At 37.9% G+C, this 9,554-nt stretch overlaps 2 long non-coding RNA genes across 6 annotated transcripts; both read left to right on the forward strand.

Moving 5' to 3' along the window:
- Positions 1 to 944: 944 nt before the first annotated feature.
- Positions 945 to 2,892, forward strand: LOC124459979. 3 transcript variants are annotated; one of them, XR_006953942.1, is made up of 4 exons: positions 945 to 2,192; positions 2,329 to 2,462; positions 2,555 to 2,654; positions 2,747 to 2,892. It is a non-coding gene; the product is annotated as an uncharacterized LOC124459979 (long non-coding RNA). The 3 variants fall into 3 exon arrangements; XR_006953940.1 differs by having other exon boundaries at positions 945 to 2,462; XR_006953941.1 differs by lacking the exon at positions 2,555 to 2,654 and having other exon boundaries at positions 945 to 2,462.
- Positions 2,893 to 6,569: 3,677 nt separating this feature from the next.
- Positions 6,570 to 8,517, forward strand: LOC111519048. 3 transcript variants are annotated; one of them, XR_006953944.1, is made up of 4 exons: positions 6,570 to 7,817; positions 7,954 to 8,087; positions 8,180 to 8,279; positions 8,372 to 8,517. It is a non-coding gene; the product is annotated as an uncharacterized LOC111519048 (long non-coding RNA). The 3 variants fall into 3 exon arrangements; XR_006953943.1 differs by having other exon boundaries at positions 6,570 to 8,087; XR_002724223.2 differs by lacking the exon at positions 8,180 to 8,279 and having other exon boundaries at positions 6,570 to 8,087.
- Positions 8,518 to 9,554: the final 1,037 nt, after the last annotated feature.

Below are 9,554 nucleotides of genomic sequence, written 5' to 3' on the forward strand. Positions count from 1 at the left end.
CATAAAAATTAATATGCAGTTGTGTTTAAAAATATAGTAGCGCATCACCTTACAACATTTATATTAATTTTTCGACATGTTAAACTTCAACTCCGTTGGCCCTGCCCATGTGATAAACGGAATTATGGATAGATATGTTTATGTAGATATATTACGAAATACAATGCTACCATGTGCCAGTTGGGAAATGACTATAAAATGGACATTTCAACAGAATAACGATCCGAAACATACTAGGAAGTTCGCGAAAGATTGGTTTGAGAAAAATCTCTTTTCAATTAAATTAATCTGTTTTTTTGTTTTGCCTCTTATGTCACCACTACTATAATTATGAACAGCACTTTTTGGTGTAGTTCGCAAAAGTCATTAAAAAATTATAAAAACCAATGGAAAACAATCGAAATCTAATCACTATTCTTATCTTTATATCCTATTCTTTGAAAAATATGAAATAAAAATTTAATTTTTAATTTTAAACATGTCGAAAAATAGGTAAAATGTTGTAAGGTTATGCGCTACCATACTTTTGAACACAGCTGTATGAATACTCGTTTTCTAATTGTATCATCTTTTTGCCACTTCTCTTCCGCTCCCGAAATTTACATAAAACAGATTTTCTTAAAAATTATGACAGCTACCGGCTTTATAAACTTATAGACATTAAAAATTTTGGTCCGCCCACTTCCTCCCCTCCCCGCAAATTAAATAAAACTAATGGTCTCGAAAACTAACAAAGTTAAAGTCACCGAATTTGGTATGTATATGCCTTTTGAATTTTGTGGCTATAGTAATCAAATTCGGCAGACTAATCAATCTTATTTAGTTCTACCAAACTACCATTTATTGAACTCGGAGTAGAAACATGCAAACAATGCGTATGAACGTATTTTATTAGGCGTCCATAAGGGCAGAATTGGATGTTGGCTAGTGGCGGTGCAATTAAATAGACATACATTTGGTTTTCCAAAATTTAAATATTTTTTTGTAGTAGTTCACTTTTCACAAACCAACGGGATATGGGCCTCATTGATAAGCGGTTTCATTAAAAAATGTTGGAAAAGTAGTGAGTGGTCAAGATTCGTGTATTTTTCCTTTGCATAGCAGACTTTGCAAGAAAAAGGAGTTCGATGTACAATATTAAAAACAACTAAACAACTGTAACACGTGGCGTGTACTTGTGCGAAGCGTGTTGTAACATCACGATTTGTGGTCAGTGGTTTCAGGTGAACTTGTGGAACCCAAAACTGATGAAGTGTTTGTAGCATGGAATCGTCAAAACGAACAAGACATGGCGGTGCTGTTTCTGTCGATAAGTGCGCCGCAACTCCATAAAAAAAAAAGCACAAGAGCTAGTGAGATATGGAAAGAACTCGAAAAGGTGCAACGACCAACCATTAAAAAAAGTGAGCCTGTTTAAGCAGTTATTAAACAAGAGAATGGCTGAAGGGGACATTGCTAGCATGAAAAAGGCAGACGATATTACCCTACTTACAATTTTGGATACGGTTTCACCTTTACGCGGATCATTGTTGCGAAGTGCAAGGTACTGTCAAGCTCTCCTACATCATATGGAATCTGCACATAAAATGGACATATCACCGGTCTAACGACCCAAAACCTAGGAGCAAGCTCAAAAAGTTTGTTATTAATTCGAAAGAATAGATGTTATGCCAGGGCCAGCTCAGTCGTCGGATTGGTAACCCATTAAATATGTATGGTCCCATTTTTATTTTGACGAGTAATATGGGACTTGCGAAGGGAGAACAACTGGGTCGAATAATATTACATTGTTGCAGCTCACTCAACTTTTTTCTAACAATATGTCTTTCTTCAGGGCTAAGTCTATAGGGCCGGCGTTGGACAGTTTTAGTATGGTCAATCAACCGAATTTTCATTTCACCTGTACTAACACGTGTAGATGGTGTCCCCTTAATCAGAGCAGTGCACTGCAGTGGAATAACTTTCAAGTAATTTTATTAACTTATTTTTGTCGGGCTCAAGCAAGTCGGTGTCAAGATTGGAAAGGTCAACTGGATCCACATCTACTGAACAAATATTTACAGTTTTGGCTTTTACAATTTCAAACTTTTTTGGCGATATTATACCGTCAAATCCCTGATTAAGGATTTCGGGACCAATTACAATGTTACTATTTAAATGTTTATCTTGTACTAAGTGGAACAATATTTGAAGTGAGTTTTCGTTTATAGTAACCTGGCTTAAAATCTGCAATGTGCTGTATATACCAGCGTCGCCAATGCCTTTTACCATAATAAAGTTGTTAAAACGTTTTCCAGACAACTTACAACTAATATTTTCTTTTATAAGTGAGCATTCTGCCCCGGAGTCAAATGAAATTGGGTAACACTGGTTCACGGTCTTCTGTTGAAACAATCCCCGTTGTTTGTTGATGCATCTTTTGAACATTGATTTGCAAAGTGCCCAGGCCACACTTAAAACAGGTAACTGATGGCTTATCTCGTTGCGGCGTCGCACCGGGTTTTTGTTGCATTTTTTTTTGCAGTCAACGATTTTGTGTCCTGGTTTCCCACAGAAATGACACAAGACTGCTGACAATCGTCTCGTCGTTTTTATAACGGTGAAGAAATAGTTCCTTGAACTCGTGCCACTTAATGCCGGGATATGAAACTTGGGTTAGCCACTGGGAAGCACTGCCTTCCATAGCCTCGCTTAACGCCATGTTAGATATCACACAAAGTAATGAAATATTGTTTTTGTATTTCAGTATGCCCATAAAATGGCCTATTTGATTGGACAAAGTATTCAGAGGAACGTTGCGGATATCTTAACGGAAAAATTGTTTTATTTGTAATGCAAATGTTGTAATGTATTATATCTATTTGGAATAAATTTGCAAATTTGCAAAATTGACCATTATTCTTTAGTTTAGTGGTGGCATAACATTCAACCATTTAGCCCCTGAGTTAAAGTGCGATTCGAGGTGCAGCTGCTTAAATGGGCAACGCATAAAAGGCAGCAGCTCCGACCATCAAAATATATATATATATTCTTGATCAACATGACATCCGAGTTCATAAAGCCATGTGCGTCTGTCCATACGTCTGGATCATTGCAAACCTCCTCCTAGACCGTTGAAGCTACAAAGTTGCAATGTTGCATAAAGGCTTGTGTATTCTTCACTGATTGTATTTCTCTGACCTACGGCAACGTCACGAGCAATTACATTCTTAATAACTTCGTTGTTTTTTACGCTTTTGTAAAATAAATAATATATATATGTAGATTTGTATACCTTTTAATGACTGTACTAAACTTTAAAGAAATCAGATACCTATATAACATAACGTGTGCGAAATAAGCAGCTGGACCAAAAATCACCTTCAACGTCTCCAAAACTACACCGGAGGTATTCTTCGCCAAGGCTGTTAGATCATCCAACATGACTGCTACAACCAGTCCTAGTGTATCCTTCGCTAGTGTGCTCCGAACTGGACAGACGGAGCCCGCGAAAGAGACCCCGTCTCTCCACCATCTACAGAATCCGCAACCTAGCGCACCAGAGCTTGGCCAGCAAACTCCAAGTGGTTTAGAGGCCCTATTGATCTCACTCAATCAAAACATGACCACTTTTATGACGTTCATGCAAAACTGTATGCACGAACTGATGCGGAATCAAAACCTGCTTAGCCAGAAGCTTATCGAGAATTAATAATGGCTTCCCTACGTCTATGTCTTTGGAATGCTAACGGCATCTCCAAGCACAAAAATAAACTGCAACTATTCCTAGACTCAAGTGAAATCGACGTTTTGCTGATTTCGGAAACACATTTAACATCAAAAAATAGTTTTCAAATACCAAAATATACCTTCTCCGCAACAAGCCATCCAGACGGAAAAGCTCATGGCGGGACTGGTATCCTAATCAAAAACCGTATAAAACACTCGTTCCTCAACAGATTTGATACACAGCACCTATCAGCAACTGCTATAACCGTCCAAACCAGCTGCGTTGGTTGCAGCAAGAGTATCTACTCCACATGCCTCTTCTTACACTAAACCAGAGACAATTTCACCGATAAGGAGTCCAACCGGTGGGTGGGCCCGCAGTGACGAAGAGAGGGCATCCGTATTTGCCACACATCTTAAAATGGTTTTCCAGCCAAATCCAACATCAAACTCATCTGTACTTCCCCCTTCGAGCACATTAACGGATAATGAGTACTCGGAACTCCAATCGGACGAGATCACTGCAGTTATTAAAAACCACATAAAACGGAAAAAAGCCCCTGGCCATGACCTAATCACACCGAAAATGATCCTAGAACTCCCTATCATTGCAATACAATATATCTGCAAACTGTTCAACGCTATAATAAAAATTGGCTACTTCCCAAGAACATGGAAAAAGTCCACTATCATCATGATTCCTAAAGTGGGAAAGGACAAAACCCAGCCATCATCCTATAAGCCAATTAGTTTGCTGCCATGTCTTTCGAAGCTTTCGAAAAGGTCCTGCAGATCCGACTAAACTCATTTCTGGCTTCGGAGAACACAATCCCTTCACACCAGTTCGGCTTCCGCGAAAAACATGGTACAATTGAACAAGTCAATCGCATTACATCCGAAATACGAACAGCATTCGAACTAAAAGAATACTGTGCGGCTGTCTTTCTCGACGTTGCCCAGGCTTTCGATAGAGTTTGGAGGGTCTGGGTCAAAATCCGGCAAAAACTGCCACAGTACACCCACAAACTCGTGGAATCTTACCTTTACAATAGGAAATTTGCTGTAAGATGTAATGGCTCCGTCTCGGCTGATTTTGAAATCAAAGCTGGTGTACCGCAAGGCAGTGTACTCGGCCCATTGCTCTACCTGCTGTACACTGCAGACTTACCAACGAGTTTAGAACTTACAACGTCCACTTTTGCCGATGACACGGCAATCCTCAGCAGATCCAAATGCCCAATACAAGCCTCTGCAAAATTAGAGGAACACCTCAAGGTGGTAGAGGAATGGCTAGCAACCTGGCGTATCCGGGTCAATGAGCAGAAATGCAAAAATGTTACATTTACGCTTAACAGCTCCAGCTCTAAAGCTAAACAACGTACCAGTTCCTCAAGCCATGGATGTCACTTACCTTGGCATCCACCTAGACAGAAGACTAACTTGGCGCAAGCACATCGAAGCAAAAAAAGTCACAGCTTAAACTGAAAGCGAATAGCCTACATTGGATCATCAATGCTCGGTCCCCTCTACGTCTGGAGTATAAAGTCCTCCTATACAACTCCTTATTGAAACCCATCTGGACTTACGGAGGCGTACTATGGGGAAATGCAAGTACCAGCAATGTCGATATTATAAAAAGAGCGCAGTCGAAGATTTTAAGATCAATGATCCACACGACGAGACGAGTTCATACAGTATCTCCTACCATCCGTCCGACCATCAGTCTGTCCGTCCGTCCGTCCGCATGGATCAGCTCAAACTTCTTCTAAGAGCTACAAAGTTAAAATGTGTGCATGTGTGCTTGAATGCACAGTATATCGAACGAGATCCACAAATACATATATCAAATAGCATATAAATGGCAAAGTCCCTAACTGCGACTTTTCTCAATAGTTTCGTTATTTTTTAAACCATTGCCATAAAAATTAATATGCAGTTGTGTTTAAAAATATAGTAGCGCATCACCTTACAACATTTATATTAATTTTTCGACATGTTAAACTTCAACTCCGTTGGCCCTGCCCATGTGATAAACGGAATTATGGATAGATATGTTTATGTAGATATATTACGAAATACAATGCTACCATGTGCCAGTTGGGAAATGACTATAAAATGGACATTTCAACAGAATAACGATCCGAAACATACTAGGAAGTTCGCGAAAGATTGGTTTGAGAAAAATCTCTTTTCAATTAAATTAATCTGTTTTTTTGTTTTGCCTCTTATGTCACCACTACTATAATTATGAACAGCACTTTTTGGTGTAGTTCGCAAAAGTCATTAAAAAATTATAAAAACCAATGGAAAACAATCGAAATCTAATCACTATTCTTATCTTTATATCCTATTCTTTGAAAAATATGAAATAAAAATTTAATTTTTAATTTTAAACATGTCGAAAAATAGGTAAAATGTTGTAAGGTTATGCGCTACCATACTTTTGAACACAGCTGTATGAATACTCGTTTTCTAATTGTATCATCTTTTTGCCACTTCTCTTCCGCTCCCGAAATTTACATAAAACAGATTTTCTTAAAAATTATGACAGCTACCGGCTTTATAAACTTATAGACATTAAAAATTTTGGTCCGCCCACTTCCTCCCCTCCCCGCAAATTAAATAAAACTAATGGTCTCGAAAACTAACAAAGTTAAAGTCACCGAATTTGGTATGTATATGCCTTTTGAATTTTGTGGCTATAGTAATCAAATTCGGCAGACTAATCAATCTTATTTAGTTCTACCAAACTACCATTTATTGAACTCGGAGTAGAAACATGCAAACAATGCGTATGAACGTATTTTATTAGGCGTCCATAAGGGCAGAATTGGATGTTGGCTAGTGGCGGTGCAATTAAATAGACATACATTTGGTTTTCCAAAATTTAAATATTTTTTTGTAGTAGTTCACTTTTCACAAACCAACGGGATATGGGCCTCATTGATAAGCGGTTTCATTAAAAAATGTTGGAAAAGTAGTGAGTGGTCAAGATTCGTGTATTTTTCCTTTGCATAGCAGACTTTGCAAGAAAAAGGAGTTCGATGTACAATATTAAAAACAACTAAACAACTGTAACACGTGGCGTGTACTTGTGCGAAGCGTGTTGTAACATCACGATTTGTGGTCAGTGGTTTCAGGTGAACTTGTGGAACCCAAAACTGATGAAGTGTTTGTAGCATGGAATCGTCAAAACGAACAAGACATGGCGGTGCTGTTTCTGTCGATAAGTGCGCCGCAACTCCATAAAAAAAAAAGCACAAGAGCTAGTGAGATATGGAAAGAACTCGAAAAGGTGCAACGACCAACCATTAAAAAAAGTGAGCCTGTTTAAGCAGTTATTAAACAAGAGAATGGCTGAAGGGGACATTGCTAGCATGAAAAAGGCAGACGATATTACCCTACTTACAATTTTGGATACGGTTTCACCTTTACGCGGATCATTGTTGCGAAGTGCAAGGTACTGTCAAGCTCTCCTACATCATATGGAATCTGCACATAAAATGGACATATCACCGGTCTAACGACCCAAAACCTAGGAGCAAGCTCAAAAAGTTTGTTATTAATTCGAAAGAATAGATGTTATGCCAGGGCCAGCTCAGTCGTCGGATTGGTAACCCATTAAATATGTATGGTCCCATTTTTATTTTGACGAGTAATATGGGACTTGCGAAGGGAGAACAACTGGGTCGAATAATATTACATTGTTGCAGCTCACTCAACTTTTTTCTAACAATATGTCTTTCTTCAGGGCTAAGTCTATAGGGCCGGCGTTGGACAGTTTTAGTATGGTCAATCAACCGAATTTTCATTTCACCTGTACTAACACGTGTAGATGGTGTCCCCTTAATCAGAGCAGTGCACTGCAGTGGAATAACTTTCAAGTAATTTTATTAACTTATTTTTGTCGGGCTCAAGCAAGTCGGTGTCAAGATTGGAAAGGTCAACTGGATCCACATCTACTGAACAAATATTTACAGTTTTGGCTTTTACAATTTCAAACTTTTTTGGCGATATTATACCGTCAAATCCCTGATTAAGGATTTCGGGACCAATTACAATGTTACTATTTAAATGTTTATCTTGTACTAAGTGGAACAATATTTGAAGTGAGTTTTCGTTTATAGTAACCTGGCTTAAAATCTGCAATGTGCTGTATATACCAGCGTCGCCAATGCCTTTTACCATAATAAAGTTGTTAAAACGTTTTCCAGACAACTTACAACTAATATTTTCTTTTATAAGTGAGCATTCTGCCCCGGAGTCAAATGAAATTGGGTAACACTGGTTCACGGTCTTCTGTTGAAACAATCCCCGTTGTTTGTTGATGCATCTTTTGAACATTGATTTGCAAAGTGCCCAGGCCACACTTAAAACAGGTAACTGATGGCTTATCTCGTTGCGGCGTCGCACCGGGTTTTTGTTGCATTTTTTTTTGCAGTCAACGATTTTGTGTCCTGGTTTCCCACAGAAATGACACAAGACTGCTGACAATCGTCTCGTCGTTTTTATAACGGTGAAGAAATAGTTCCTTGAACTCGTGCCACTTAATGCCGGGATATGAAACTTGGGTTAGCCACTGGGAAGCACTGCCTTCCATAGCCTCGCTTAACGCCATGTTAGATATCACACAAAGTAATGAAATATTGTTTTTGTATTTCAGTATGCCCATAAAATGGCCTATTTGATTGGACAAAGTATTCAGAGGAACGTTGCGGATATCTTAACGGAAAAATTGTTTTATTTGTAATGCAAATGTTGTAATGTATTATATCTATTTGGAATAAATTTGCAAATTTGCAAAATTGACCATTATTCTTTAGTTTAGTGGTGGCATAACATTCAACCATTTAGCCCCTGAGTTAAAGTGCGATTCGAGGTGCAGCTGCTTAAATGGGCAACGCATAAAAGGCAGCAGCTCCGACCATCAAAATATATATATATATTCTTGATCAACATGACATCCGAGTTCATAAAGCCATGTGCGTCTGTCCATACGTCTGGATCATTGCAAACCTCCTCCTAGACCGTTGAAGCTACAAAGTTGCAATGTTGCATAAAGGCTTGTGTATTCTTCACTGATTGTATTTCTCTGACCTACGGCAACGTCACGAGCAATTACATTCTTAATAACTTCGTTGTTTTTTACGCTTTTGTAAAATAAATAATATATATATGTAGATTTGTATACCTTTTAATGACTGTACTAAACTTTAAAGAAATCAGATACCTATATAACATAACGTGTGCGAAATAAGTAGGTGGGACACTACATTGCTATCTGTACCAACTAAACCGATTAAGATATAAAAAAAAATTTATTTATCTTTAAACTTCTTAAATTTATAGATATATTTCAGTCCATTAAAATGGAAAAAAGCTTAGGGCAAAATTAGAAAATATTTTTAAACGAAATAAGTAACTGGGACAAATTGTTGATTCGTGTCCTAATTTTAAAATGAAAAATAAAAACCAACTGAAACAACTTTAAACGATTGAATAGACCTCTCCTCTGTTTTTTACTAATTCCAATATACGAGCTGCCGCTTAATCGTATTTTGAAGCATACGGATGTCCAATTTTTCCGATTATTGGAAAATGGCTTCTTAATAGCCCTTTAAATTTGCAAATTGCTTTGCCGTTGATACAAGATGCCTAAAAGATTTTTTTATCGGATTTGGGTCTAGTCTGCTTGTTGACCAGTCTGAAATAAAAATTTGAGAGACTTTTAAATGAGCTTTTGTGAGTTTTATTGTATGGTTGGGTGCATTATCCCGCTAAAGAATAATAATACTTTTTAGTTTAACATTTGGTTCCTTTGACTAAAGATTGCTAACCATTCTCAT

The sequence above is a fragment of the Drosophila willistoni genome, assembly GCF_018902025.1.
Source record: "Drosophila willistoni isolate 14030-0811.24 chromosome 2L unlocalized genomic scaffold, UCI_dwil_1.1 Seg168, whole genome shotgun sequence".
Classification (NCBI taxonomy): Eukaryota; Metazoa; Arthropoda; class Insecta; order Diptera; family Drosophilidae; genus Drosophila; species Drosophila willistoni.